This window comes from Hemiscyllium ocellatum, chromosome 36, assembly GCF_020745735.1.
Source record: "Hemiscyllium ocellatum isolate sHemOce1 chromosome 36, sHemOce1.pat.X.cur, whole genome shotgun sequence".
NCBI lineage: Eukaryota > Metazoa > Chordata > Chondrichthyes > Orectolobiformes > Hemiscylliidae > Hemiscyllium > Hemiscyllium ocellatum.
The window spans coordinates 17929609-17955606 of record NC_083436.1 but is presented as its reverse complement, the minus strand read 5'-3'; the positions used below and the strand labels follow the sequence as shown (position 1 = coordinate 17955606).

Below are 25998 nucleotides of genomic sequence, written 5' to 3'. Positions count from 1 at the left end.
ATCTCATTTAATTTTCTGCAGCTATAAATGATACGGGTGCAGATTACTAGACTTGAACAATAATGATAGATCAGAATAATTGGACAGGATCGAATGTAATGTTAACGTCTCCATACTCCTGAGATGTCCTTGGCATGAACACTAACTCATGAGTGTGCATGATTAAGCTGCAATCCCCATTCCATTAGGTAGTGGAGGATACTGATTTAACTTGGTAAGGGAGGAAAGCAGGGCTAGATCTACACTGTTGCCATCAGCCCTGTATGCAGGAGATAGGCGTTATCACCGAGGATTCATTCATCATCTTGGGCTGAGAATGCTAAAGATCTGTGGCTGTAAATTGCACAAGTTGTATTCTGACAGCTCCCTGGGAAACAAGCATGGTCCTGCATTAATTATCTCCTGTGCTCACAAACCATTTTTATGCACGAGTGAAATCCTTGATAGTGTATGATTTAGAAATGCAGCTGGCTGTTCCTAGGGATCTTTTGTGGCTGCAAAAGTTTAGTCAATGGCCTTTTGCTCACAAGGAAATTGAGCCATGACATCCCATGTAGATGTCAGTAAGGAAGTGAATAGAATCATATGTAATGAAATAGGGCTTTTGTGACTGCCTTTATGCACCTATGTGTGACATTTGGTATCTCACATGCTAACACCTCTTGTGACCTAATGGTCATTGTTGGCATTGAAATTGCATGATGCTGTAAACTTGAGTTTGGGTTCCCAACCAATTCTCGTGGTTGCATGTCTTGATAAATAATTTAACATATCTCAGTGACCATTTCCTGGGATTTCCTCTGTGTCTCTGATATTATCTCACTGTCATCTGAAGATCGTTTATTTTTATTAACCAGCCAGATATGTACAACTCTATCCACCCTAAACAAACAAACCAAGCTACAAACAATTGTGCATGTTAGGTCTGAATCCTGATCCTGTACCTTCTAACCTCCCTATTGTGATTTCCTCCATTACCATTTAACCCACTTTTCATATTCTTTCCTAGATGTAGGTTTGCTCGCTGAGCTGAAAGGTTTGTTTTCAGACATTTCATCACCACACTAGGTAACATCTTCAGTGAGCCTCCGGATGAATAACTAGTGGTATAGCCTGCTTTCTATTTATGTGTTTGGCTTCCTTTGGGTTAATTATATCATTTCCTGTGGTGACGTCATTTCGTCTGGTGATGTTATTTCTTGTTCTTTTTCTCAGGGGTGGTAAATGGGATCCAAGTCAATGTGTTTGTTGATAGAGTTCTGGTTGGAATGTCATGCTTCCAGGAATTCTTGTATGTGTCTCTGTTTGGCTTGTCCTATGATGGATGTGTTGTCCCAGTCAAAGTGGTGTCTTTCTTCATCTGTATATAAGGATATTAGTGAGAGTTGGTCATGTCATTTTGTGGCTAGTTGATGTTTTTGTATCCTGGTGGCTGGTTTTCTGCCTGTTTGCTCCAATGTAGTGTTCATTACAGTTCTTGCAAGGTATTTTGTACTATACCACCAGTGCTTCATCCAGAGGCTCACTGACGATGTTACCTAGTATGGTGACAAAATGTCTGAAAACTGAAAACTGCCTGATCCCTTCCAGTTCAGCGAATAAACCTACATCCAGAACCTCAACCTGAGCTAGAAATCTTCTCAAAACTCACTAATATTCTTTCCTCTCCATTTTGTTCACCACTGACTCTTTTAAGCTGGAACCTTTGACCAGTTCCATGCATATACCATCTCTGTATCCTATCCCTGACATCGCCATGCCCCCTCTAATGCTAAACTCTTACATTATCCTCCTCTTTACTCTCATTCGCACCCTACAACACCTTCCATGACCTGTCCACATTCCAACTTTCTAACTTTGACTGTGACAATCCTCAACAACAACCTTAGGGCTCCACCATTGATAACATTAACTCCACCTTTCAGGCCTATCATTCATCTGTCAACACCTACTTGCCCCACCCTGCCCCAGCTTCTTACAGGACACTCCCTTTCTCACACAGCACCTGGACACCATCCTCTGTTCACTCTCCCTTCCTTCCACACCTCTCTACACCTGAAATTTTCAAAACTTGCCACCTTGTGCCATAGACTTCAACATAGAAACCTACTTATTTTAATCACAACTGCCCAAAGGTGACTAGGTATACTACAGTTAAATGAGGTGCCACAAGATCCTCACACACCACCAACTTTATCTGCAGCAAGTGAACTCTGGCTCAGGGTTGATGAGCTGGAATCTGAGCTTCAAACACTGCGGCACATCCATGGACACTTTGTTTCAGGAGGCAATTACACCTGGTAGACTAAGTAATTCAAATTCAGTCAGGGATCAGGGACAGCAGAGTTTGACTGCAAGTGAGGGAGGTAGAGGATCCTGAGTTCAGTAACAGAGGAGCCCCAGCTCTTGACCTTGTCCAACAGGTACAAGGTGCTTGCTCCATGTGTGGATGAGGAATAAGGATGAGGAATGAGGATAAGGCGGCGAGGATGAGCCAGCTGACCATGGCACCATGTTGCAGGATGCCTTTAAAGAGGGAGGAGCAAAAAGACAAGTGGTAGTTATAGGGGATTCTATAACTAGGAGGATAGATAGTATCCTTTGCAAGCCAGTTCGGGAGTCCCATATGGTGTGTTGCCTGCCTGGTGTCACAATGCAGGACATCTCTGATTGGCTTGAAAAGATATTCAGGCGGGAGGCCAATGATCCAGTTGTTGTGGTCCACTTTGGGACAAACAACATGGACAAGGCTAGGAAGGACGACCTGTTTGAGGATTATCAAACACTAGGAACAAAATTAAGCAACAGGTCCTCGAGGGTTATAATCTCCAGATTGCCACCTAAGCCATGTGAAAATTGGCTTTGGGGTAAGAAAATTAGAGAAGTAAACATATGGCTGAAGGAGTGGTGTGGGAAAGAGATGTTCCATTTCATGGGGTTTGGCATCAGAGAGTCATAGAGATGTGCAGCACAGAAACAGACCCTTCGGTCTAATTCATTCATACTGACCTGATATCCTAACTCAATCTCGTTCCACCTACTAGCACCCGGCCCATATCCCTCCAAACCCTTCCTATTCATATACCCATCCAGGTGCCTATTAAATGTTGCAATTGTACCAGCCTCCACCACATCCTCTGGCAACTCATTCCATACATATATCACCCTCTGTGTGAAAAAGTTGCCCCTTAGAGGGGGAAGATATAAAAGAGACCTTTCATATCTCTCCCTTCTCACCTTAAACCTCACCCTCTAGTTCTGGACTCTCCCACCTCAGGGAAGAGACTTTGTCTATTTATTCTATCCATTCCCCTCATGATTTTATACATCTCTAGAAGCTCACCCCTCAGCCTCCGATGCTCCAGGGAAAACAGCCCCAGCCTGTTCGGCCTCTCCCTATAGCTCAAATCCTCCAACCCTGGCAACATCCTTATAAATCATTTCTGAATCCTTTCAAATTTCACAACATTTCTCCAATAGGAAGGAGACCAGAATTACATGCAATATTCCAACAGTGGCCTAACCAATGTCCTGTACAGCCGTAACATGACCTCCCAATTCCTGTACTCAATACTCTGACCATTAAAGGAAAGTATACCAAACGCCTTCTTCACTATCCTATCTATCTGCAACTGCACTTTCAAGGAGCTATGAACCTGCACTCCAAGGTCTCTTTGTTCAGCAACACTCCCTAGGACCTTACCATTAAGTGTATAAGTCCTGCTAAGATTTGCTTTCCCTAAATGCAGCACCTCACATTTATCTGAATTAAATTCCATTGGTCCATCTGTTGTAATCTGAGGTAATCCTCTTCGCTGTCCACTCCACCTCCAATTTTGGTGTCATATGCAAACGTACTAACTGTACCTCTTATGCTTGCATCCAAATCATTTATGTAAATGACAAAAAGTAGAGGACTCAGCACAGATCCTTGTGGCACTCCACTGGTCACAGGCCTCCAGTCTGAAAAACAACCCTCCACCACCATCCTCTGTCTTCTACCTTTGAGCTAGTTCTGTATCCAAATGGCTAGTTATCCCTGTATTCCATGAGATCTAACCTTGCTAATCAGTCTCCCATGGGGAACCTTGTCGAACGCCTTCCTGAAGTCCATATAGATCACATCTACCGCTCTGTCCTCATCAATCCTCTTTGTTACTTCCTCAAAACGCTCAATCAAGTTTGTGAGACATAATTTCCCACTCACAAAACCATGTTGATTGTCCCGAATCAGTCCTTGCCTTTCCAAATACATGTACATCCTGTCCTTCAGGATTCCCTCCAAGACCTTACCCACCACTGACGTCAGGCTCACTGGTCTATAGTTCCCTGGCTTGTCCTTACCGCCCTTCTTAAACAGTTGCACCACATTAGCCAACCTCCAGTCTTCCGGCACCTCACCTGTGACTATCAATGATACAAATATCTCAACAAGAGGCCCAGCAATCACTTCTCTAGCTTCCCACAAGTTCTAGGGTACATCTGATCAGGTACTGGGGATTTGCCCACCTTTACCCATTTCAAGACATCCAGCACTTCCTCCTCTGTAGTATGGACATTTCACAAGATGTCACCATCTATTTCCCTACAGTCTATATCTTCTATATCTTTTTCCACAGTAAATACTGATGGAAAATACTCATTTAGTATCTCCCCCATTTTCTGCGGCTCCACACAAAGACGCCTTGCTGATCTTTGAGGGGCCTTCAAGGACGACATCAGTGCAGTGCTGAGAGATGATATAGGTTCTATGGAGAATAAGGTTAAATCCATTTGGGTGGAAGTTAGAAATTCTGAGAAGAAAAAGTCACTGACAGGTGTAGTCTGTAGGCCACCAAATAATAACATCACTTTGGGGTGGGCAATAAATGAAGAAATAACTAATTCCTGTAAAAATGGTATGGCAATTATCATGTGGGATTTTAATCTACATGTTGATTGGTCGAACCAGCTCGGTCAGGGTAGTCTTGAGGAGGTGTTCATTGAGTGTATCTACAATAGTTTTCGTGAACAGTATGTAATGAAACTGATAAGGGAGCAAGCTATCATAGTTCTGGTCCTGTGCAATGAGACAGGAATAATTAATTACCTTATGGTTAGGGATCCTCTTGGAAGGACCGATCACAGTGTGGTTGAATTTGGATTACAGGTGGAGAATATGAAGATAAAATCCAATACTAGGGTCCTGTGCTTAAATATGATAGACTACAATAAGATAAGGGAGGAATTGGCTAAGGTAGACTAGAAACAAAAAGTTTATGGTGGGACCATTGATGACCAATGAAGGACTTCCAAAGCAATTTTTTGAAGTGCTCAGCAAAAGTATATTCCAGTGAAAAGGAAGATCTGTCAGAAAAGGGGTAATCTGCCATGGGTGTCTAAGGAAGTAAGAAAGCGTATCAAATCAAAAGAGAAGGCATACAAAGTGGTCAAAATCAGTGGGAAACCAAAAGAGTGGGAAAGCTTTAAAGGTCAACAGAAAGCCACAAAAAGAGCTATAAAGAAAAGTAAGATAGAACATGAGAGAGAAAAAAACTCGCTCAGAGTATAAGGACAGATAGCAAAAGTTTCTATAAATATATAAAATGAAAAAGTGACTAAAGTAAACATTGGTGCTTTAGAGCATGAGAAGGGGCATTTAATCATGGGATATGATGAAATGACCAAGATATTAAACAAGTATTTTGTGTTGGTCTTCACAGTGGAGGACATGGACATGCCAGTAATTGACAAAGAGATGATGGTAGGTGAGGACCTGGAAACAAGCATTATCATGGAAGAGGTAGTGTTGGGCAAGATAATGGAGCTAAGGATAGGCAAGTCTCCTAGCCCAAATGAAATGCACCCAGGGTACTAAAAGAGATGGTGGGATATAGCAAGTACACTTGTGGTAAATTTCCAAAATTCTCTGGACTCTGGGGCACTTCCAACACATTGGAAAACAGCAAATGTGATACCACTGTTTCAAAAGGGTGGTAGACAAAAGATGGGGAACTACAAACTGGCTAACTTAACTTCCGCAGTGGGGAAGATGCTTGAGTCTATTATCAAGAAGGAATAGCAAGGCATCTAAATAGAAATTGTCCCATTGGGTAGACACAACATGGGGTCATGAAGGGCAGGTCATGTTTAAATAATCTTTTGGAATTCTATGAAGATTAGATTAGATTACTAATCTAATATTACGAACACGGGGGACAACAGGGTGAGGTGGTGTACCTGGATTTCCAAAAGGTCTTCAATAAGGTGCCACACAAAAGACTGCTGTCTATTATAAAGATGCATGGCATTATGGGTAAAGTATTAGCATGGATAGAGGATTGGTTGACAACAGGAAGCAACAAGTAGGGATAAATGAGTGCTATTCTGGCTAGCAATCAGTAACTAGTAGTGTGCCTCAGGGATCAGTGTTGGGACCGCAATTATTCACAATTTGGAATTATTCATGATTTGGAGTTGGGGACCACGTGTAGTGTGTCAAAGTTTATAGATTATACTAAGATGAGCGACAGCGCAAAGTGTGCAGAGGACTGTAAAACTTTGCAGAAGGACATAGATACTTTAAGTTAGTGGGCAAAAGTCTGGCAGTTGGAATACAATGTTATTAAATGTGAAGTCATCCACTTTGGTAGGAATAACAGTAAAAAGAACTATTACTTGAATAGTAAAAAGATGCAACATGCTGCTGTGCAGAGGGACCTGGGTGTCCTTTTGCATGAAAAATAGGAGGTTGGTCTGCAGGTATAACAGGTAATTGGAAAGGTAAATGCTAAAAGGATTGAGTTTAAAAGCAGGGAGGTCATGTTGCAACTGTATAAGGTGCTGGTCAGGCCACACCTGGAGTACTGCAGGTATGGTCTCCTTACTTGAGAAAGGATGCACTGGCACGAGAGGGAGGGCAGAGGAGGTTCACTAGGTTGATTTCGGAGTTGATGGTGTTGGCTTATGAAGAGAGACTGAGTAAACTGGGATTATATTCATTGGAATTTTGAAGAATAAGGGGGGATCTTCTAGAAACATATAAAATTATGAAGGGAATAGATAAGATAGACATGGAGAGGAGTTTCCACTGGCAGTTAAAACTAGAACAAGAGGATATAGCCTCAAAATTAGGGGGAGCAGATTTAGGACTGAATTAAGAAGGAACTTCTTCACCAGAGAATTTCCTGCCCAGTGAAGTAGTTGACACTACTTCAGTAAATATTTTTAAGGCTAAATTGGTCATTTTTTTGAACAATGAAGGAATTAAGGGTTACTGGAGCTGAGGCCATAAAAAGATCAGCCATTGGGATTTCCAACTTTTGAAGTCTGCCCACTTTAATCATTTGGCAAGCTAGGTTTCTCAATATTGTAGACTCCATAAAATTCTCCCCTTTTTTTAATGATTCCTTCAGAATTCATAGATTGTGGAGAGCACCCATTTTTTATTGCCAATAGTAAGTCCTTACAACCTGTCAACCTGGATTCTATATAACTGCAGCTCAAATGCTTAGATAAGTCACAGTTCACCACAAAACAGTTTCCAAAAGTTGGATTTTTGACCACAATACTGAAACAGAGCGGAAAAGCTGTCTCTTTCCTCTCTCTCTCTCTCCCTCTCTATCGCGGTTTCTCTGTTAGTCTCAAGAAGAAAAAGCATTCAGTAGTTGGAAATAATCATCAAGATACTGAGAACTCAAAGAATAACTGAAACATTCTCTGCTGCTGACAGTCCCAGAAATCAAATAACACTGTTGGTCTCAGATTAAACTCATGTACCTCAAGTATGCCCAAAAGAGTCTAAACTGCACATTTTTTCATCTTCCTTTATTCCCTTTTAATTTTAACAAAGGTTTATATGAGTTCACAGGGGCTGTATTGTTGATATTGCATCTTTATTATTTTTCTTGGGTTTAGCAAGTAACAAAATGTTCATTCTTTCACTGAAGTAAACCATATAATTGGCTTCTTACCGTTTCTGGTGAAAATAAATAAACTGCATTTTAATTGAGAAAACATATAGCCACTGGATGCAAAGCAATCTACATCTTTGTTTTAACAAACAGGAAAGGTTAAAGGAGAGAAGTTCGTTCACCTCTCGTCAATTCATCATAACAATTTGTCCACAGCACATTGCAGTTTTCCAAGAAGTGTTCATATCCTCTGTGCCCATAAACAGTTACAGCTTTTTTTGCTTGTCATGTACAGAAATACCAAACTCACTGTTACTGAGATGGTTTGCATTGAAAGCTAATAATCTGGACAGCATGCACACTAATTGTTTCTGATAGAATGGAAAGTAATATGAAGACATACCATATCAGACAGATATTGAAACCACATTTATTTAGAAGAATAAGGATTACATTAATCCAAACCCTAATCCTATCGAAGGGTTGCACAAATCAAAAGAAAGATTTGTACAAAAAATGCTTGTTTGACAAACAATTGATTAAACCAGCTCTCAAAAGTTCGAAAATATCTTCAAGATTTATTTGTGTATGAGCCTTGTTTCTGTAATAACACTCTCACCTCTAATGCTGAAGGTCGTGGATTCAAACCATGCTTCAGAAATTTAAGACATAATCCAGGCTGACTCTGTTAGGAAGTTGCAAGGACATGCTGCACTGTTTCAAATGAGAGGTCAAACCAAGCTTTTGTATCCCCTCTGAGGTGGTCATAACCTATCATGTGGAACTGTTTGAAAAATAACAGGTTAGTGCATATCAATAAAACAGATTGTCTTTTATCTCATTGCTGTTTAAGAAGTTATGCTAGGTGCAGATGTGAGGCCCCTTTCAGTCATGGCTGACCAGGGGTTGCATCCTCATTGTTCTAGCTTTATCCTTCCCTGAAGCAATGTCGCTTGTGACTGAAGAGACCAATGCTGGAGTGACAGTCCCGGTCGCAGAGGTCACATCTGTATGTGGTTATTGATCTGCTAGAACTGCTGCACTCCTTCCTTCATACCCACTCATCAGCTGCAGGGCTCGTCAGCTTCTTTTACCCTGTTTGAGGTGTTGGTTCAGGGTGCTACTCCATCTCGTGCGCTCAGCTATAAGCCTTGCCAGGACTCTGTAACGATATCAAGCACCTTCATGTCCCTCATGCAGGTATCCTTGTAGCACAGCTGGAGATGCCCAGTGAGTCTCTTCCCAGATGCAAGCTCTCCATAGAGCATATCATTTGGATTGCAGCTATCATCCATGCGGTGGACATGGTCCAACCAGTGCAGTCTCCACTGCCTGAGCAAAGTACACATGCTGGGAAGGCCAGCGTGAGATAGGACCACTGCGTTGGACACTCAGTCTTACCAGGATATGTCCAGGATACGGGCATATCCTGGTGCAGATTGACTGTTGCGTTTTCCTATATTACCACAGTGACTATATTTCAAAGGATTTTCATTGGCTAACATCTTAAGGTTGTGTAAAACATTATTTTGCTTTATATTTTGTGTTCTGCTAGTAGATTATGTAGAAATAAAACATACAATTATAGAAACAAATACATTTATAGCATAATAGGAAGTTATTTTGTCCAACTTGTCAGCAGCAACAATTTGCTAGATGTAGCATGGTTTCTGCATTCCACTAGGGAGGCAAGCCATTAGATACAAACAAAATTGAATTGAAGATAAGTCGGACAGTTTATTGTATATATCCCAGATGAAAGATGTAATGGAATTACTTGGGCAGAGAACACACAAGCGAAATAGTCACCCTGCTTCCAAACCTTGATTGAGCCCATGATTCTGTCACACCTGACTTATTGCAGAATTGTAACTTGAGGAAAAAAACATTTTCTTAACTTTGAGAAGAAATTTAATTTTAGCATGAGGCTGAGAGAGAACTGGACAGAGAGAGAGAGCATCACTACACAGAAATTTCAAATAATTCCTGATTTGGTCACTAAATAAGCTCGATGATATTTTCCAGGACTTTCCTTGTGGCATCTCCCATTTTTCTGTTGTTAGCTCATAATAGGTTTGATGCAAACACCAATTCAATGTGAGATTCCTGACAAGGTTGTGCTGGTAGCAGTAGAGATGGTAATTCCCAGCAGTTGGGTTTTGCTCAGCTTCATGCTAACTGTAAATAATTTTTAAATGAATATACAGTACTTTCAAAATGTACAGATATAATGGAAATGCATGTGTGCAATACGAAATGTACCCTTTCTGAATAATACACTCATTTATTCATAGTTTTGTAGTATGTTCATTAAAGAAAATTAGTTTTACCTTGAATTAAAAGTCTAAGTCATGAATCAAATTATGACAAATTTATTAACGTTAACTAAATTAGATATAGAGACATGGATCTTCCTAGGGTATATGTTTCCATTGTACCACATTGCTGAATTCTACTTGAAACCAGACTACCGCTTTCAGTATAAAGCAAGATATTGCAGCACTGAAAATCCAAAATAAAAGAGAAAATGCAAGAAATACTCATCAGATCCATTCTTATCTGTCAGGAGAAAAACAGATTTGAAAGGCCAGATTTACAGAGGAGTGGCAATCATCGTCAGATTGCACTTGGTAGTTCAGTTGGCTGGATGAGTGGTTTGTGATGCAGTTTGATGCAACAGTATGTATTCACTTTTCATACTGTCTGAGGTTGCCATGAAGGTCCTCCACAAAGGTCAACCTCGGGTCTTGCCTGATGCGTGGTGACCTTTGGATTCAACTCACCACCAGTCATCTTTCTCTAATGAGGGGGTAGCCCAAAGGTCCTGTAGGCAGGTAGTCATTACAGTGATTTAGACTGGAGGTAGATATTGCAATTATGCAGATGTCCTGACACGCGTGGGAAGGTTAAACCTTCAATGAGCAATTACCGGGATTTGGTTGCCCTCGTAAACTGTCTCTAACTCTTGAGTTAAAATCAGAGACTTCAAAAGGTTCTGATTCACTTATGTAGATAGTTACCTGGAAAATAGTAAAGGGGTTAAAACCTGGCCTAATCTTAGAGTGAACCCCTGACTTAATCATGATATGACACAATCCTGATCCTCTTCAGTTGACACCCTCCCCCAACCAAAACCATTGTCCTTAACAGCTGTGTTTGACTCCCACTGACCCAAACTCCTGACAAGTCTCCCAATCTAACCTGACACAACCTAACTCTGCTGACTCAACATTTGTGACCCAGCCTCGCTACCAGACACCCTCCCCGATCTATCTGATTCCCAGCCAATCCATCATGCCTCTTCACCCCAAACTCTACCTCCCGACTCACTTACCTATCACCCTACCTACCTGCTACTGTTATTCAATGACCTACACATCTGATACTCTAGTCCACCTTGTTACCTTATCATCCTGTTATCCTACTCACCTGTTACCCAACCATCCTAACAACTGCCTTCCTGTTCACCAGCACTTCTGGTTGAAGATTATTGCAAATACTTCAGCCTTATCTTTAGCACTGATATCCATGGCTCTCTCATCTTAAGGATGATGATAATTATGAAGCCTGCTCCACCAGTGAGTCGTATAATTTTTCACTATCATTCACGACTGAACGTGACATGACCACAGAGCTTAAATCTGTTTTGCTAGTTGTGGAATGCCTTAACTCTGTCTACTACTTGTAGCTTATGTTGTTTGGCTTGCATGTAGTCCTGGTTTGTAGCTCCACCAGCTTGTTACCTTGGCTTTAAGTAAGCCTGGTGCTGCTCCATTCCCACCTAGACTCTATTGAACCAAGATGCCATGTTAAGAGTAGGACAAATCAGATCCAGCATGGCTAGGGAAAGGGATGCTGTGCCTGGGAATTTTGGTTCCAGCCGCAGGGGAGTCAGGCCAACTGTGGTGGCATGGGTGTAGTCGTAGGTCCAGTGGTGGGAGGTTCAGGTGGAATTCAGCGGCAGATGTGGTCTGAGGGGTCTTGAATTGGTTAAGCAAGGTGGGGATGGGGTTGTCAGCGAGTTGTAGAGTAATACAGCATGGAAACAGGCCCTTCAGCCCAAACTGGTCCATGCTGACCATGGTGCCCATTCAGCTAGTTCCTATTGCCCGCATTTGGTTTATGTTTCTCTAAACCCTTCCCAACCATGTACCTACCCAAATGTTTTTTAAATGTTGGTATTGTAGCTGCCTCAACCACTTTCTCTGGCAGCCAATTCCATATATGCATACTGTCTGTGTGAAGAAGTTGCCCCTCAGGTCCTTCTTAAATCTTTCCCCTCTCATCTTAAACCTGTGCCCTCTATTTTCAATTCCCCATCCCTGGGAAAAAAGCTATATGCATTCATTCTACCTCTATCCCTCATGATTTTATACATTTCAATAAAGTCACCCCTCATTCTCCTACGTGGCCAACCTTTCCCTATAATTCAGGCCTACTTGTCCAGGCAACATCCTCGTAAATTTTCTTTGCACTCTTTCCAGTTTAACTATGTTTTTTCCTATAATAGGGTGACTAAAACTGTACACAATACTCCTCACCAATGACTTATACGACTGTAAAGTAACATCCCAACTCCTATACTCAACGACTCGACCGATGAAGCCAGCATGCTAAATGCCTTCTTCACCGTCCTGTCTACCTGTGACACTGCTTTCAATGAACTATATTCTTGTACTCCTAGATTAGAGTAGTGCTGGAAAAGCCGTTCACCAGACTTTTTACCCACAATGTTGATTTTTCTGCTCCTCGGATGCTGCCTGACCTGCTGTGCTTTTTCCGCGCCACTCTAATGTTGACTCTAATGTCCAGCATCTGCAGTACCGACTTCCACCCACTTGTACTCCTAGGTCCCGCTGTTCCACAACAGTCTTTAGCACCTTATCATTTACTGTGCAAGTCCTACCTTGGTTTGACTTTCAGTGCGACTTCATTAGATCCACTGCTGTGGGGCAGTCAGATATGGCCCAGCAGTGGAGGTGTTGGGGATTTTGGGCAGGTGTCACATCAGGATCTGGGTGAGCTCTAGCTGGAGATGTGTGAGGTAATTATGGGGTTTGGTGTTATGTTACCCAGGGGAACAAAAAATATTTAATTGCCTAACTTTTCCAGAGTAACTAATTTACTTAATTTCATCTGATTTTCTGAACTAATTGGAAATTTTTCAGAGAATTCCAGACATAGAAAAATTGCCCCGCAGAATCTTTAATTTCCTCAGCAATTCCTTCTACTACAATGGGGATTTGCGGGGTTCCAATCTCCAGAATAATGACTATCTCGGCATTAGTAAATCAGGTCATTGTGTGACCATCCTGATTATGACCTTATGATGGAGGGTAGGGGTCATTAATGAAGCAACTGAAGATGATTGAACTTAAGACACTACCTTGAGGAGCTCTTGCCCAGAGGCTGAGATGATGAACTCCAACATTTATCCTTTGGGTTACGTCTGACTCTAACTACCAGAGAGATTTCCCCCATTTGGCTCCAGATTTGCTTGATGCCATACTCAGTGACTGCTAAGGGCAGCCACACTCACATTGCCTCTGGCATCCATCCAACAAAGTGAAACCTTATTCTGTTGTCAATTGAATCATGTTTAAACATGCCGTGACAAACTTCCAGGGGACTTTAATCTGAATCCCTGGGCCCTTTTAAGGTTTGAGTCTAATTGTTTTTAATTGACCTGTTTGAACATATTATGATAAACCTTCAGGACAGGTGAGCCTTGAACCCAGACCTTCTAGCTCACAAATAGGGACATTATCAATATGCCACAATGATCCCAAACTTGATTTTCACACACAACCTTCTGATCAAGAATTAGATGCACCAGCATTGCGCCAAAAGGCCAACCCTTCTTCCCCTATAGGCATTTTTAATCAACCTGTTCAGGGACATGATTATAAACTTCTGGAGCAGTTGGGATTTGAATGCACGCTTCCGCACTCAGACAGGGACACCAGCACTGTGCCACAAGAGCTATCAACTTGTCCATATCCTGTCAATAAAAGACAGGACAACAACCAATTACCACTCTATTAGCTTACTTGCAATCACCTGTGAATCAAAGGAATGATTTGGAAATGCCGGTGTTGGGGTTTACAAAGTTAAAAATCACACAACACCAGGTTATAGTCCAACAGGTTTAATTGGAAGCACTAGCTTTCGGAGCGCTGCTCCTTCACCAGGTGGTTGTGGAGTACACAATTGTAAGACGCAGAATTTATAGCAGAAGTTTACAGAGTGATGTAACTGAAATTATACATTGAAAAATACCTTGATTGTTTGTTTAGTCTCTCATCTGTTACAATGACCATATTAGTTTCACTTCTTTCATTTGTAAATCACAAAACATTTTTAAAAGTTACATTCTCAGGTTAACTGTAACAATTGGTGTCAGCCCAGATAATATGTAAAGGTGTTCGCCCCCTTCAACATATTATCTGGGCTGACACTCACCGCCGCTCCCTCACCACCAGACGCCTGGAGGAAGAACTCCCTCATCTTCCGCCTCGGAACACTTCAACCCCAGGGCATCAATGTGGACTTCACCAGTTTCCTCATTTCCCCTTCCCCCACCTCATCCTAGTTACAAACTTCCAGTTCAGCACTGTCCCCATGACTTGTCCGGACTTGTCCGACCTGCTTAGCTCCTTTTCCACCTATCCACTCCACCCTCTCCTCCCTGACCTATCACCTTCATCTCCTCCCCCACTCACCCATTGTACTCTATGCTACTCTCTCTCCACCTCCACCCTCCCCTAGCTTATCTCTCCATGCTTCCAGCTCACTGCCTTTATTCCTGATGAAGGGCTTTTGCCCGAAACGTCGATTTCGCTGCTCATTGGATGCTGCCTGAACTGCTGTGCTCTTCCAGCACCACTGATCCAGAATCTGGTTTCCAGCATCTGCAGTCATTGTTTTTACCTCACTAATTGTTATAGTTAACCTGAGAATGTAACTTGTTAAAAGATAAAGTTTTGTGATTTACATATGAAAGAAGTGAAACTAACATAGTCATTCAACAGATGAGCGACTCAACAAACAATCAAGGTACTTTTCAATGTATAATTTCAGTTATATCACACTGTAAACTTTTGTTATAAATTCTGTGCCTTACAATTGTGTACTCCACAACCACCTGATGAAGGAGCGGCGCTCCGAAAGCTAGTGCTTCCAATTAAAGCTGTTGGACTATAACCTGGTGTTGTGTGATTTTTAACTTTAAATCAAAGGAAAATGTTGTTGATAGTACTATCAAGTGACAATTATTTGTTTTTTGAGTTCTGCTAGGTCTACTAACTCCACACTACGAAAAAGTTGAATTCAAAAAAATAAGGTGAGAGTCACTATCTTTGACATCAAAACAGCATTGATCAAGTCACAGTTTTCTTTATTAAAAATGCTTTGGACAAATCTTCCATTTTCATGAAAGTCATTCAGTCAGTGCTGGAAAAAATAGGCCAAATTTTGCATCAAATGGTTGACAATGTAGAGCAGCTGCATGCGAATGAAAGCAAATTTTAGCTGTAGAAAGACTCAGGTCAATGCTGACTATGAAAACAGCTGCTGTTTGTTTTATTCAATGGAAATCTGATCAGAGATATCATTTCAATGTGATTGTGAGAGAGGAAAGCTACTTCAAGTAGGATAACTAAACAAAAAGCAGGACACCATAAAAGAAATTTAAACACAGGTACATACATCTGTTTTATGCATGCTGCTATTTTTAAACATTACAATAGCTCACACTCTGCAACAAATCATTAGAGATTGGCTGCTCCAGTATGCAGTTGTTTATCTGATTTAATCAGGAAATGGAGCCACAAGCCCAAGTCTTCACCCTATGAAAATGTACATCTCATTATTTGAGCAGGTGCATCACGTAGGGAGTGAAAAACAAGTTAAAATATTCTTCCTGAGTTCAATTGAAACCACACACGTAATTCTGATTGTCAGCATATTTCTGTTAGTGTCTTGATGGCTGCAAATCAACATCAAGATTTTACTTTCTTGCTTTTATAAGTATCTATTCAATGTACACAAAACTTTGACTCATATATTCTTTGATGTAAGAAAATTGCACAATACTATGAATAAAATATAATGTTCTACAAGGTGAATTAATGACTTAAGTACAGATAGCATGGGATTCATTCAATGGCAATGTCAACCAGGTATAGAAGATAGCCTGATACTTGACCCTTTAGATCCTTACTGCATTTCCTTTAACTAGATTGGAGGACTGTGATGAATTAGACACTTTGATTGTTGAGCCTCATTATACAACCTGCCCTTTTATTGATTGAGATCCTATGCTGGACACATCCACTTAGACATTTGCCTCAATAAATCATGATTCCAGCCCTAAATTATTAATCCAAAGCAGATAGGCATGGTTGAAATTGGATAATTTCAGACAGCAGACATGGGGATTGCTGGCCACTTACCACATTGGCTGGAATTTTACCAGTATTTGGTAATGGGTGAAAATTGGGAAGACTGACAAAGTGGTGCACCTGATGTCTTCCTGCGTAATGTTATTTAGCCAAGAGATTAGAAAAATACAGACAGGATGCTCACTGTGAGGCCAATTCAAGGTCCCTTGTTACCTCCTTGAACATTTTACTTGCATTGGGGTGGCTCATCACCACATGAGGAGACTGTTCAGTTAAACCTGGCAGCCCCAGCAGGCTCCATTTTGGGTACTCCATGACTGACTGAAGGGACCATAGTAGCAGTGGCATTTTCTGTGTACTGAGAAACTTTCAGTCACCCAACTCCCCCAAACCCTCATGGGTATCTCAGTTCTATCTGCCTTGTGCCAGCCCTATTTACCATGCGGCAGAACTCGCCAGCCCCAGTAAAGTCTGTGCATCAGATGCCATCTTGTCACATGCAGCTAATGAATAGTATGATTAGCAACACCCACAAGCTATCAATTAAAACAGGACACCCCACAAATTTCATATGCTTTCCACAATGCAATGAAATGTGTTGGACCATTAATATTGAGGTAGCCTAGACTGTTACAGTATAGGTTAAGATGGTGCCATCTGAAGCTGGGTTCTCAAAGGGCAGACGTGCTTGAAATTCTTTTCGGGTCAACTGTTGTCTTCTCAACTAATGTTAACTGCAGCCTTCCACCACTCATCATACAACCAGTGGCAAAGCACCTTCAAAGAGATCTTCAAATAAGGTAAAAGTTCAGAGAAGGCAGGCGCGAAGCATAATTTGTTTAATTAGGTATGCATTAAGTAATTATTGAACTTGTAAAATTTAATTGGAATTTATTTATTATTATTTCATAGGGAAAGAACAGTGTGATAAAAAGTGATAGCAGGTAAGAAGTTTGGGACTATTAACAAATGGGGAAGTTATGGTTGAGGTGACTAATATTACTCTTGAATGTTCTGCTTACAAACTCTTTGGGCTGAAAGGGACTTTCAACATTGTAGTCTTTCTTCCTCTTGTTGATGGATTTCTTCCTCTTTATGCTCCTCTATCTCAGCTAATGGTTGACCTTATGAAATGTTCCCCTCAAAGACTAGGTTGTGCAACATGTTTCAAGAAATCTTCATACCCATTCAGTTAAGTAGGCCTTGCAGAGCTTTTTCACAGTGATCCAGGCAGTATAGACTCATATAGCACAGAAACAGATCCTTTGGTCCAACTTGTCTGCATTTCTTCAAATATCTGACACATGACCTACAATCTTGCCACTAGAAGCATAGTTTTTACTGTAGATATGTTGTGTACAAGTACATAGGTTTTGGACAGGAAGCATGGGACATGTCATAAATAAATTAACTTTGTCATTATAGCTAGCTTTTGATTTAAGAGTGGACAAGATGGCAGGCATTCTCATTGTTGTTGCTCACCAACTGCATATTGAGGATATGGAATCTCTCTTTTGTGAATCAATGTTTCAACCATTCATCCTCTTCAAAGCTGAAATAAAGAATTGTCACACGAAGGCTTCCAAGTGGATAAAGCCTTCAGCTGATTGCTGCCTTACCTTCTTCCTTGTCCCCTTCTCATGGCTTGCCCTGCTCTGAGATCATTCATCCAATCGTGCTCCATTCCCAGAGGAAATCCCATTTGGCTTCTTGTGACTGTATGCCTGGGATCCACTGTTTCATGCAAGACTTTAAATAAACAAAAAGCACCAGCCAAGTATAAGATCCAAAAACATACCAGAATAAATAATATTAGAATGTGACTGAAAATAACCAATATACCTTTGACAAGTGCTGGTGGAGGCAAGGGACCTTCCATTTCATTTAACATCATGTCAAGCCATATGAGATTAGGACAAGGTGTTGATTAGAATGTACAGCTCTAAAATAGCAATACCTGTAGTCAGTTTTGTATACAGATGTACATAATGATCTGCCTGCTCTGTATGTTGATACAGAGGCACAAGCTCCTTCACCAAGGTGGGCACCCTGTGCTCTTTCCATTTAAAATATGGATACACAGCCGAGATTCCATTTTACTATCAGGTGCTCAAGTGGTGCCTACAGAAATGGTATAGCACTTTCCAATTTTGCTGTCATTATATGCCAAAAGCAGTTTTTGAGTAATCACTTAGTTTGGAGCAATAATGAATGTTACTTTAATGGTGATACATTTGCCATTTTCTTAAATTAGAAAATTGGCACGAAAGCATTATTTAGCTTTGAATTTTAATGCCATCCAGTTTAATGTACTCTGAGCAAGAAGTAGAACATGGTTTTGAGACTCTCATTTTTGTCCTTGTATGTCTGAGTGTGCAGCAAAAGCCGCTAATTATCAGTTCCATGGACTTTCAGAGCTGGGTGGCAAGTGGCTTAGTGATTAGCACTGCTGTCTCAGTGTCAGGGACTTGGGTTCAATTCCAGCCTCTGGTGATTGTCTGTGTAGCGTTTGCATATTCTTCCTGGTGCTCTAGTCTCCTCCCACAGGTTAGGTCGATTGGCCATGCTAAATTGCCCCATGGTGTCCAGGGATGTGCAGGCTGGGTGCTTTAGCCATAGGAAATACAAGGTTTCAGGGATAGGGTAGTGGAGTGGGTCTGGGTGGGTTGCTGTTTGGAGGGTTGGTGTTGACTCGATGAGCCAAATGGACTGCTTCCACACTAGGGGGATTCTCTGATTACAGAGGATACGCAGATGGCTAGTGTAGGAATTGAAATATTTGTATTTAGACCCTCAGGTTATTGCAAAATAGAAAGAAGGTAACTATTGAAGCAGATTATCAATACAAGTGGTTTACAAACATTTTGTGCACCAAAGCATTAGATGTTTGTTTTTAAAACATGTGAAATTCTTTTGTGCCTTATTATCATTCAATTAGCCTGTTCTTGCTGCTCATCTACAGTCATTAAATATCTTAAATTTTGCACATGTCGTGGCTCTGAAATTCCATAATGTCACAATCAGTCACTGCAAAAGCACAGACAAAAATTCCAAAGAAGTGGTATTCCTCACAGTTACAGGTGTTCACACCATTTTCCTGGTGCTTCAATGGCAGGAAAGGAAAGCCACTGCTGAATAAACTGTATTTTTTAAAAAATTCTTAAATTTAGCCATACAACTGTTTATTGTTGGAATTCCAAGCAAGAAACAAGAGAAAAAGTGAGGACTGCAGATGCTGGAGATCAGAGCTGAAAATGTGTTGCTGGAAAGGCGCAGCAGGTCAGGCAGCATCCAAGGAGCAGGAGAATCGACGTTTCGTGAAAAACCACCACGTGGCTCAACACTTCAACTCCCCCTCCCACTCCACCAAGGACATGCAGGTCCTTGGACTCCTCCATCGCCAAACCATAGCAACACAACGGCTGGAGGAAGAGCGTCTCATCTTCCACCTAGGAACCCTCCAACCACAAGGGATGAACTCAGATTTCTCCAGTTTCCTCATTTCCCCTCCCCCCACCTTGTCTCAGTCCCAACCCTCGAACTCAGCACCACCTTCCTAACCTGCAATCTTCTTCCTGACCTCTCCGTCCCCCTCCCCACTCTGGCCTATCACCCTCACCTTCACCTCCTTCCACCTATCGCATTTCCAACGCCCCTCCCCCAAGTCCCTCCTCCCTATCTTTTATCTTAGCCTGCTTGGCACACTTTCCTCATTCCTGAAGAAGGGCTCATGCCCGAAACGTCGATTCTCCTGCTCCTTGGATGCTGCCTGACCTGCTGCGCTTTTCAAGAAACAAGGGAAAGCCTGGATACTGTAAATAAACTTCAAAATAGACATTAATTAGTCAAATCAAATAGTAAAGTATACTGGAAAATAAATGAATATTAGACAATATTTTAAATGTGGACTGGAAATGATAAAACAAGATCAGTAAAGAGCAGGAATCAACAAAGAAAATTTAATTTTGTACAATAGTCCTAGAGAAGTAGAGGATAATATTGTGAGGATGATTCAGGAAAAGAGTGAAGGTAGCAGGGTGGTTGTTATGGGGGACTTTAACTTCCCAGATATTGACTGGGAGAGCTATAGCTCGAGTTCATTAGATGGGTCGGTGTTTGCACAATGTGTGCAGGAGGGTTTCCTGACACAATATGTCGACAGGCCAACAAGAGGGGAGGCTATATTGGATTTGGTTCTAGGTAATGAACCAGGCCAGGTGTTAGACTTGGAGGTAGGTGAGCACTTCGGGGACAGTGACCACAACTCGGTGACTTTTACTTTAGTGATGGAGAGGGATAATCGTGCGCCGCAGGGCAAGAGCTATAGCTGGGGGCAGGGAAATTATGATGCAGTGAGGCACGACTTAGGATGTGTGGATTGGAAAAACAGGCTTCAAGAGAAGAACACTAATGAGATGTGGGGATTGTTCAAGGAGCAGCTACTGCGTGTCCTGGATAGGTATGTACCAGTCAGGCATGGTGTAAAGGGCCTTGTGAGGCAGCCGTGGTTTAGTAAGGAATTGGAGTCCCTTGTGAAAGGGAAGAAGGCGGCATATGTAAAGATGAGGCGTGAAGGTTCAGTTGGGGCGATTGAGAGTTATAAGGTAGCCAGGAAGGAGCTAAAGAGAGAGCTAAGAGAAGCGAGAAGGGGACATGAAAAGTCTTTAGCTGGTAGGATTAGGGAAAACCCAAAGGCTTTCTATAGGTATGTCAAGAATAAAAGGATGACTAGGGTAGGTATCGGTCCAGTCAAGGATAGTAGTGGGAAGTTGTGTGTGGAGGCAGAGGAGATTGGAGAGACATTAAATCAGTACTTTTCATCAGTATTCACTCAGGAACAGGACACTGTTGCTGATGTGAATATGGAATCACAAATAATTAGAATGGATGCCCTGGAAATATGCAGGGAGGAGGTTTTGGGAATATTGGAAAGGATGAATATAGATAAGTCTCCTGGGCCTGATGGCATTTACCCCAGGATCCTATGGGAAGCTAGGGAGGAGATAGCAGAGCCATTGGCCTGGATTTTTATGTCGTCATTGTCTACGGGAATAGTACCAGAGGACTGGAGGATAGCGAATGTGGTCCCATTGTTCAAGAAAGGGAGTAGGGATAGCCCTAGTAACTATAGGCCAGTGAGTCTGACTTCAGTGGTGGGCAAAGTCTTAGAGAGAATGGTAAGGGATAAGATTTATGAACATCTGGGTAGGAATAACGTGATCAGGGATAGCCAGCATGGTTTTGTGAAGGGCAGGTCGTGCCTCACAAACCTTATTGAGTTCTTTGAGAAGGTGACTAAGGAAGTGGATGAGGGTAAAGCAGTAGATGTTGTGTATATGGATTTTAGTAAGGCGTTCGATAAGGTTCCCCATGGTAGGCTAATGCTAAAACTTCGGAGGTATGGCATTGAGGATACATTAGAGGTTTGGATTAGGAATTGGCTGGCTGGAAGGAGACAGAGGGTAGTAGTTGATGGATTATGTTCATCTTGGAGCACAGTTACTAGCGGTGTACCACAAGGATCTGTTTTGGGACCATTGCTTTTTGTTATCTTTATAAATGATCTAGAGGAAGGACTTGAAAGCTGGGTAAGCAAGTTTGCGGATGACACAAAAGTCGGTGGAGTTGTGGATAGTGAGGAAGGAAGTGGTAGGTTACAGCGGGATATAGATAAGTTGCAGAGCTGGGCGGAAATGTGGCAAATGGAATTCAATGTAGCTAAGTGCGAAGTCGTTCACTTTGGTAGGAATAACAAGATGATGGATTACTGGGCTAATGGTAGGCTACTTGGTAGTGTGGATGAGCAGAGGGATCTTGGTGTCTATGTACACAGATCTCTGAAAGTTTCCACCCAGGTAAATAGTGCTGTGAGGAAGGCATATGGTGTACTGGGCTTTATTGGCAGAGGAATTGAGTTCCGGAGTCCTGAGGTCATGTTGCAGTTGTATAGGACTCTGGTGAGGCCTCATCTGGAGTATTGTGTGCAGTTTTGGTCGCCATACTATAGGAAGGATGTGGAAGCTTTAGAACGAGTGCAGAGGAGGTTTACCAGGATGTTGCCTGGAATGGTAGGAAAATCTTATGAGGAAAGGCTGAGGCACTTGGGGCTGTTCTCATTGGAGAAGAGAAGGTTTAGGGGAGATCTGATAGAAGTGTATAAGATGATTAGGGGTTTAGATAGGGTAGATACTAAGAACCTTTTACCGCTAATGGAGTCAGGTGTTACTAGGGGACATAGCTTTAAATTAAGGGGTGGTAGGTATAGGACAGATGTTAGGGGTAGATTCTTCACACAGCGGGTTGTGAGTTCATGGAATGCCCTGCCCGTATCAGTGGTGAACTCTCCTTCTTTATGGTCATTTAAGCGGGCATTGGATAGGCATTTGGAAGTTATTGGGCTAGTATAGGTTAGGTAGGATTCGGTCGGCGCAACATCGAGGGCCGAAGGGCCTGTACTGCGCTGTATCCTTCTATGTTCTATGTTCTATGTTCTATAATAGCATTGCAATAGAGTCTAGAGAAAGTAATGTTCAAACTTCAAATAGGGCACATACTTTTAAGTCAATTCTAGCCACTATTGTGAAGAAAGTTAAATACAGAAGAAAGTCAAGGAAAACTTTGGTTTTCAATCTTTAAAGGGAGCAATTGAGATTACTTCAGGGAGATATATAATACAAATAGGTGTAGGGAAAAAAGCTCTTATTATGGCTCAAAGGCATATCATGGAAGATTTTTCATCTAAATTTAAGATGCAAATCAAAATATTTTTCTTTCAGAAAGGTGTCCATATTTCAGTAATAGGGACAAAAGCTTGCCTATAAATTCCTTGATTGGATGATGTAGAATGGCTTTATTCTTTGGTATCTGTCCCATAATCGTATAAATACTTTAATGCACAACTTTGTATCTGTCAGGACCCTTACAAAGACCTGCACAACGCATTTTTTGTGATCATCAACAAGCAGGACGTGCAAGCAGTGGAATCATTCTCTGGGCAGGAAAAAATATCAAGATGGCAATAGAGGCTGGGGGAACACAGCAAGCCCGGCAGCGACAGGAGGTGGAGAAGTCAACGTTTTGGGAGTAACCCTTCTTCAGGACCCAGCATCTGCAGGTTTTTTAAATCTCTAAGATGGTGATGGAAGCAAATAATGTGGATGTCGTCTGTGGAAGCTTGAATTCCGGAGAAATCTGCAATTTGTTTTCTACTTCACTCAGTCCTTTTATAAATCAGATGCAAGCATTCATCGTGGAATATAGTACGATGCTTGTTGGCCATTTGGATTTAGCAACGCACAACAAACACTGAGCTGTCACCAAAATTAGCAGTGCTGCCTGTTTTGTGAAAGCTAGTTGTCTGTGATGTTGACAAACACAAGCAGTGAGGGTCCAGTTATGGTTGCAGCTGGTAAGAGTTCTGACAACTTCCTTGAAGTGCAGCCATCTTTTTTTTTGAGTGAAGTTGAATTGAGTCCTGATCTGAAGATCTACCATGGATGTGTCCTCCTGCACAATATTGTCTGATTCTGAGCTGCTTCTCCTTTCTCATTCTTCATTACTTCCCAATTGCCCTGCCAGATCATCCACAATCTCAATTGAATCGTTGAAAAAAATCTTCCAGAGCCAGCACAAAGATGTGAAGACAGGTCTGAATGTACATGTTAAACAATAAAAGTAGCTGGAGGACAAAGGCCAAAAAGTCAACCAGCAATCTAAGACAACATGCCACCAATAACTAACTCATTTGAGTGGATGCACTGTTTGAGTAGAGCTCCCAAAGTCTCCTGTTGCCTGTTCATGTCAATAAAATGTTGTTTTTGGAGGTGCCAGGATGTACAAAATTAAAAATCACACAACACCAGGTTATAGTCCAATAGGTTTATTTGGAAACATTAGCTTTTGAAGCACTGCTCCTTCATCGGGTGGTTGTGGAGTATAGGATTTGTGCTTCCAAATAAACCTGTTAGATAATAGCCTGGTGTTGTGATTTTTTAAAAAAATAAATATATTAGCAAAAAAACTTTTGACTTTAAAATATAAAATCATAAAAAATATAACAAATACCAGTATAATTATAAAAAATGCAAATTACAACATAACTACTAACCTACCCTATAAAGGAAAACCAAACATTGTGCAAAGTAACACCAATAAATAAGTAAGTGACTTTAAAAAAACACAAAAACACAAAATAACAATGCTCGGTGCAAAGTTCCCAAACAAAACACGGGAGCGTTGTGTGTATATATACCCATATAAACTCAAGAGACCCCTTCCAGGATTCAGCACTCTAACCCTCCTGGTAAAACCAACACCCTAGTTAAAGTAGCAGACAAATCTGTATCCCAATAACTCAAAAAGGGCTGCCATGTCTTACAGAAAAGGTTTGTTGTGTGGTGCACCATATTTGTGAAAACTTCCATGGGAATGTACTCCATAATTAAGTTTCGCCATCGCAGGAGGCCCAGCAAGTTCTCAGACACCCAATTCATCAGAATATTCTCCTGGGCACAGTAAGTAAGAATGTTGAATAGTTTCTTCCCATGCCCGTCTAAAGATGGCAAATTCGGTATACCTAGAAGGAGATTATCGGGTCTACTTTAACTTCGGTCCTCAATACCTTCCTTATCTCTCCCACCAGAGCGCTCCAATATACATGGAGCATGTGGCATGTCCAGAAGCAATGCGTAAGAGTGCCTACACTTATTTTACATTTGGGGCACATTGGAGATGCCCCTTTTTTTAAACTTCACCAGATGGTCAGATGCCAGATGAACTCTGTGCAGAACTTATAACTGTATAGCATGTCTCATATTACAGATTGAGATCTTTCGCATGTTCCCCCATATGTCCTCCCACGTTTCGGATGACAACTCCTCTCCTAGCTCTTGCTTCCAGACCTCACATAACTGGGTAATATCCTGCCAGACCCTACCACCCAGTAGGCGGTAGAGGACACTTGTGGAACATAGCAACAACCTCTCTGTATCGGACTTATAGGTGTAGTAAGAAGTGTAGTCTTCTTCTGGATGAAATGACTAACCTGAAAAAAATGGAAAAAATCTCTGCTGTGCAGCCCGTATTTGTGGCTCAATTGCATGAAAGACATCATAACCTCCCCCTCAAACAGCTCTCCCAAACTGGAAACTCCTCTCACTGGTCATAGTTTGAACCCTGAGTCCATTATCCCTCGTCAGCATCCCAGCACACCAACTATGGGAGTGAATGGCGAAGTCTCGGATAAGCAACCCTCACTCTGATGCATCGCACTCCATGCCTTGACTGTACTAACAATAGGGTCCAGCAGTGGTCCATAACTGTCCTCATCTTATCTATGAACACAGGTTAATAAGAGGGCACTTTGTCTGGGAGGCTGGATTGTTACCTGCCCTGTCCCACACGAAGGACAGCAGGGAACTCAATTGATACCTCTTGATGTCTGGGAAATCAACTCCTCCCCATCCTTGAGGTAATTTAATAAGTTTGATGAGAGGCCACCCACAATGCCAAACAAAAGAACTAAACCAACCCATAGGTTTCTGCAACATTGATCTGGGAAACATTATAGGGAGCATACGCATGGGATAAAGCAAACGATGAAGGACCTTCATCTCAATAAGGGCTATTCAGCCCAACCATGAAATTGGAAGAGCCTCCCATCTCAGGAAATCCCGCCTAATATTGTCAAGCAGGTTAGTCCGAAA

At 41.7% G+C, this 25998-nt stretch overlaps 1 long non-coding RNA gene across 1 annotated transcript; it reads left to right on the top strand.

The window, feature by feature from the left end:
• The first annotated feature begins 15177 nt into the window (after positions 1 to 15177).
• Positions 15178 to 24213, top strand: LOC132833238 (uncharacterized). The gene is made up of 3 exons (XR_009647067.1): positions 15178 to 15234; positions 17207 to 17238; positions 23209 to 24213. It is a non-coding gene; the product is annotated as an uncharacterized LOC132833238 (long non-coding RNA).
• The last annotated feature ends 1785 nt before the right edge of the window (positions 24214 to 25998 follow it).